Consider the following 6,579-nt stretch of genomic DNA (forward strand, 5'->3'; position numbering starts at 1 on the left):
GAAGGAAAGAGCGAAGAATCAAAAAGGAATTTTAAACTCTAACTTACTTTTTAAGTAAGTGAAAATATCAAGTTAATGGTATTAGGAAAAATAAAGGAAGGATTTTTAATTAAATTTAGGTATTTAACAATGAAGTAGCTTGTACAAAATACTCATTCACAATTTCTATGCACTGTAATTAGTTGATAATCTTAACTGCCAGATGCATCCTACAACAATTCATTTTCTTATTCTGCAAAGTTCTTTAAATGATGGTAGAAGCTTCCATTGAGCAACAAATAAAAGTTTCTTCTGGGTTTTAGTGAATAAGAACACCAGTTTTCTAAATCACCTTTAAAGATGAGAGGATTCATGGATCAGTCACAGGTTTGAGTATCTCTAATCTCTAATCTAATCTAATTTAATCTACCATTTGTAATCTAACCTAATCTATTCAAAATCTAATCTAAGTTTTTAGAACCATAAAATTTTAGAATCTGAAAATGAGGAACATGGAAATTGCAACAAAAATTCAAAAATGTTAGAGAAAACCATAGGACAGATTATGTTCATTTAAGTGGAAATAAATAACTTTAAAGTCACAATCCAGGAAAATTTCCTCAAAACTGATGTGTAACTAAGGGGTTCAGGTTAATGACTGTGCTGCTTAGCTGCTTAAACCTTGTATCTTTATTATTCCCAGGAATTAGAGCTCCTTGAATGAGAAACTAGTTCTTCATTCTAACTTTTTCTTCCTTCTGAAGAACTCTATCCATTACCCTTTTTCTGCCCTATCAGTGGCTTGCAAAGGTCCAAGGAACCAGATGTTCGCCAGAGTTAAAAATAAGATTTGGAGTCTGTATCTCTTTTTGTTTTGAAAAGCAGTTTGATATTTGTTAGGTACAAATGATATCTTGGATATTTTTATGACAGAGCAGAAAAATAGATGTGATCCCTTTTCAAATAGAATTTACAAGGGAGGGAGGAAGGGTGTTGGTAGGGATATGTGCCCATTGATGGGTAAAGAATACTCCTTGGAAATTTCATAGCACACTCTTTACTGAGGATTTTATAGTGTATTGATAGATTCTATTGATTAAACCTCATATGATAGCTCCTGAAGAGGTATAAATATATTCTGTCATGAAGTGCTCTGAGATCTCTCTATTTGGCAGAACAAATGAACCAGACTCAAAAACTCATCAACTCCAATTTTATCCTTAGAAACTGTCCCAAATAAAGATGAGACCACCAAAGGCTATTGTTTAACATTTAGGAAAAGTCAATTTTGGTTTTATCTCCTTGATCTAACTCTATTTTAATTCAAGATCTGTTAAAAGATTCTAGCAAAAGGAGAGTTCTGGAAAAGTAACTCCAATATAGGTTCAGGATTAATCTAACAAATGCATATGGGGCCCTTTGTTTTACACCCAGGCCAGTTATCTTAAAAGTTCTTTCTGACTCAGATTATCTTAAAAGTTTATCAGGATCCAGTCCATCCCAGATAGAGGTGATATGTATTTCAGAAAAATCCTTTCCTCCAAAACAGTAGGAATTTACTTTTTCAACAGTCAAATTTACTATTTGAAGTCTTTCTCCTGACTCTGGAACCAGATCACTCATCCTGCTTTTTAACAAGTCACCCAGAACTTCCCTTCAGCATCACTTGTCTTTTATCTGTTCTTTTTCCATCTTGTACTTACTTCTGCAGTTGGCAATCTTTCCAGCCTCTAGATCATAATCAAAGACATCCATAGAGTAAGAGAGACCATCAACTTAAGAGAAGATTTTGTGACCAATCTATCATTAAGTGGGTAATCTTTGAATCGTTTGTTAAAAGGAGGGATAAAGGTGAGGTAGGTATTAGGAGGAGGAATGAATTGGGATGGCTGAATGTAGGGAAAGAAAGAATGAGGTGGTATATTGGAGCAGTAGGGAATAGGTGGGGTATTCAGGAGAGGCAGCTTAAAACAGGTTAGACACTGAAGGCTAGAGACAGAGGATACTGGGGAAATAGGCTGAACCCTTCAAGGCAGGAAAGGTATCCCTATGGACACAAAGGAGTTGGGCCAGTCAGAAATGTTTAAATCTGCCTTGAGGGCTTTCTCTTGTTAGTTTCTCAAGTCCCTTGAGAGAAGAGTCGAAGGATTCCTCCCTGCCAGTCAAACTGATGGCAGGAAGTCTTTGGTAAGGACTTCCTGCCAAGATGGATGCCTGCAATTTCCTCAAGAAATAAAGAGAAAATCATTCCTTCCCTCTTCAACCCTTGCTTAAATTTTTGACACAATGATTCACCAGAGGGTTTGAGTAGGTAACAAAGGGGGTTTTTTAATATTAGAGTTGATCAGAAAGGAGAGAGGGTTTTAGGGTTTCTGACAGCTGCTAGGGAGAAACTGAAGCTGGGGGAAGGGTCAGGAGAGGGTTAGACTGAGGGAGAGCCTGCTCTCCCAGTCCGAAGATTTGGCTGCCTTAAAGTAAAGTATATACTAGATCAATAAAATAAGGGATAGGTTGATTTAAAGATGTCCTACTTGTCTACAGAAAACTAAACCCACAAAGTCAAATCACCAAAACCAAAACCACCCTTCCTCCCAGAGCTCAAAGGGAAAATCAAGTAAGATAATAGGGGTATAATATGGAGAAAGGTCAGGAAAGGTCCAGAGAAATCAGATAGGTTCAAATTGCCAAAGTTAAAAAGCACAGGCCAAAGCAAAGCTGAAAGCCAAAAGCAGAGCCTTAGTTGGACCTTCTGCTCTCTTCAAGCCTCAGGTTCCAACTGACTTTCTCTGAAGATTCCAAGGCTTAACTGCCAGGGTTGTTTACAGTTGAATCTTGCCAGAGCAAAAGCCTCTGCTCCATCCTTGCATTACACCATCAACATAAGAGAAGATTTTGTGACCAATCTAAACTATTAGAGATGTCAACATGATAAGTATTTCTCCATAGGACCATTAGGAAAGAGAGCACAAGGGTACCTTATTGTCTCTCCAGTGAATCAGCCATAGGTTCCTTGGTCAGGTACCAGTGAAGTATCTGCCAGCAGAATCCATCTTCCCATAATTGAATCAATTGTTTTTCTTATCTTTATCCATAGAAACCAGATCAGTTAGTGATTGGTCTTCCTAATTCAAAACACAAAACTGAGCCCCTACAGTTGCAACACTTCCAACAGACTGTTGAATGGTCCCTAAACTGACTGGACTATCTACAAAGACCTCTTGTACTTGCTCTGTGAGTGAATCCCATCAACAAATCTTCTTGGATGGAATATCTGTGAACAGGATATTATGGGATTTTGCTTTCCACACTAGAAATTCTCCACACCTGCTGCTGTCTGGAACAATGGACTCAGTCTTAATAGAAGACATTATCAGGACAGAGACCTGAGGCCTGTATAAAGAGCCTTGGGGATTTCCCTTCATTGCTGATCCAATAATCCAATAATTCTGTCTGTAGCTCTGTCTCAGGTGACTGCTGTTCAATCAGCCTCTTTCAGTACACCTCAAACAGGAGGATTTATAGTAGGCAAAGCCCTGCTCTGATGGCTTGAGCAGAAAACATGTAATTTTTAAAAAATCAGCTCAGCTTTGGAGGTACAAGAAAAGGAATCAGATTCAAATACTGACTAGCCTGAGAAGGGATGGACTGAGCTTTGAGGAGGAGGTTCAGAGTTCACAGAAGGAATTCTTGCCAGTCCAGCCAGTTATGAGGGAGTAGATTTCTGATGCATGCTTACTAATCAGTTTGTTGAGTGATCATAATATGCTACATATAGCTAATGTTCTTTTTGGATTTTTCACATATATATATACACACAATATACGTATATAAATGTGGACATATGTTTCTCTTGCTATATAGCCATGTATATATATATATATATATATATTTAATTTGGCTTTATATTGTTTATATTCTTTTTTCTTTTTAAATTCCTTTTCTTATGAATTAATAATTGTCAAAAAAATAAAAACATAATAATACATAAAGACGAATAAGAAAATTTCTATGTGTATTAGAGTTTTAGAAGAAGCAGCAAAATCAGTAAAGGATTAATCTCAGATCTAGGAAGACTTGGGGTCAAATCCCATATCTTACAATTAATGGCTATCTGTCCTTGGGAATATCAATTAAACTGTTAGTACTCTAATCAAATAACCCGAAGTATATAAGTAGCAAAGAAGTTTCTGACCTGCAATAGTATGGTTTCTTCAACTAATAATTTATTATATAATTGGAATCACATATCTAGTCCCTGTTTTTACTTTTGATTTCAAAGTGACAAGATCTATAGGCCTTACTTGGATTATAAATAACCTGCTTGTACAAACTTGGATTCAGATATAGGTAAGAAGCAAGATCCATGATCTTTAGATTTTAATTTCAAACCTTATATCAAAGCTCCAAGACCTTAACTACATAAAAGTTTCTATATGGTATCTTCATGTTTTGTTTTTTTTGCATCAATTTGTATTGGATTACTTTTCCATTTCAACTAACTTTAAAATGAAGTTAAAGAGATTAGCATCTATTTTATGGGAATCCCATTCTCTTAATGATTGATTCTTTTTAGAATTCCTGTAGGCTTCTGATTACTTGTTCAACAATGAAATGAGGTCTTTCTGGATGTGTAAGGGAATGTTGGGGATAGTGGCAAGGAGAACAATGTTAAGGAGCCAAATAAATTTATCGTAGACAAGATCACAATTCAAATGTTGGAGGATGATGCAGGTCTGCATATACTGAAACATCATCTCACCTTCATTCCTCACCCTTTCTCTATTCTGTCCCTTTTTTTTTCATTATATTCTGAAAGCTCCATTTCATTTATAAACCCAATCTTCCAGGCTTCTGTTGGCTCTGAAAATGACAATAACTCTCCCACCTGAATATGCTCACTAGCAATAGTTAAACTGGTTGGAATTAAAAATTCATGGTAACAAAGTTTGCTTAGGAATAACCCAATGGCTTTGTCAGTGGACCAGATGGAAAACTCATCTTCTGTACAATGGAACAGATTCATTGTATTCCAGAAAATCTGTTGCCAAGACAGCTGGTTGGATCATTCAAGGAGGAAACAGCCACACATGAACATGCACTAGTTGGTCTTCACTTCAATGGAGCATTGCCTTCATATGAACACTAGCTCTTTTTGTTATTCTGACTTTCAGATGACTCACTCCAAAACCCTAATAAACTATAATTTCATTTACTTGGCTTCATGATACCATGGTGATAATCCTGCATTTTAATGCTCATAATTAAAATAATGATTTTTGTATCATTTACAGATAGATTTAATGATTAAAGAAATAGTCATGAAATAGGGGAAGGTAAATATATTAGCTCTTTTTTTTAAAAAATTCTTAACTTTCATCTTACAATCAATACTACGAATTGGTTCCAAGGCAGAAGAATGGTTAGGTTTAGACAATGGGAGTTGAGTAACTTGCCCAGGGTCATATAAACAATGTCTGAGGCCACATTTGAAGCTAGGACCTCCCATATCTAGACCTGGGCCCAAATCCCCTGGACAACCCAGAGATCCCTTGTAATAATTTTTAATCAGTGTAAAAATATCACCTCTTTCATTAATCAGAATTTTGATGACTCACTCTAAAGTGGAAATGATGAGTTTTTCAGTTCAGAGAGGGGAAGTTGAGGTTTAAAAGTTGTCATCTCACTGAAAAGGTTTTTGGATGGGCAATATATTGCAGAAAGATTTAGAAACAAAACTGGCTAAAATAACAACCAAAACAAAAGTTTTAGTGGACAGAAGGGTAAGTGGAAGTTCTAGTAACTTTCATAGTTCTGCAAAATAGATATGTGGAATCATTAATTCTCTGATGATGCTGCCTTAGTAAGATATTATTACTGTACTGAATTTGAGAGGTATGTATTTCACCACCCCATTTCCACATTTGCCTTACTGCATTTATATAGAGAAAGAACTATAGAAATGGATGTGCAATAATTGAGACAGAGTAAATTAAGTTTTGTCTAAATACGAAAAATATTACAAAATACAATGTATTGGATTCAAATTAGATTCATGACTTGATCCCTCTTCCTGATTGCTCTGGTTGGCCAACTAACTTTAAATCTTCTCAATAAGCTATTTTTTTTTCTGAAATAATCAGAAAAAATGCATATTTATTTTAAAAGCACAACCTCATATGAGCACAGTTCATGGCATCCCCAAAACAATTACAATAATTACATCAAACATTACTGATCATAGATTATCTAAATATATAAAATAATGAAAAAGTTTGAAATATTGCATGACCCATTACCTTTTAAAAAACAATGGTCTCCAATTTAAATATGGGTTAAGCAAGCCTGATTAGTTTATTTGTGTGTCTTTAAACATATCTGTAAAATATTTCTGCTTAGAAATCTATTTCAAAGGTGTTGAAGATAGTAAGAAGGGGAAATTAGGAACTTGAATGTATCTCAAATGCTTTTTGTTTGTTTGTTTACTTATGTACTCTGTTGATAGCATTCCATCCTTAAGGTCTTAATATTATTTGTATGGGAACTCCTTCTGCAGATGCAGATCACAAATCAGTCATCATTTTCAAATTTTAGTTGAGTATT

General features: G+C 35.3%; 1 pseudogene; it reads right to left on the minus strand.

The window, feature by feature from the left end:
• Nucleotides 1-1,302: 1,302 nt before the first annotated feature.
• LOC123241859 lies at nt 1,303-3,347 on the minus strand (annotated as a pseudogene).
• Nucleotides 3,348-6,579: the final 3,232 nt, after the last annotated feature.

Source organism: Gracilinanus agilis, chromosome 3 (genome assembly GCF_016433145.1).
Source record: "Gracilinanus agilis isolate LMUSP501 chromosome 3, AgileGrace, whole genome shotgun sequence".
In the NCBI taxonomy this organism is placed as follows: Eukaryota; Metazoa; Chordata; class Mammalia; order Didelphimorphia; family Didelphidae; genus Gracilinanus; species Gracilinanus agilis.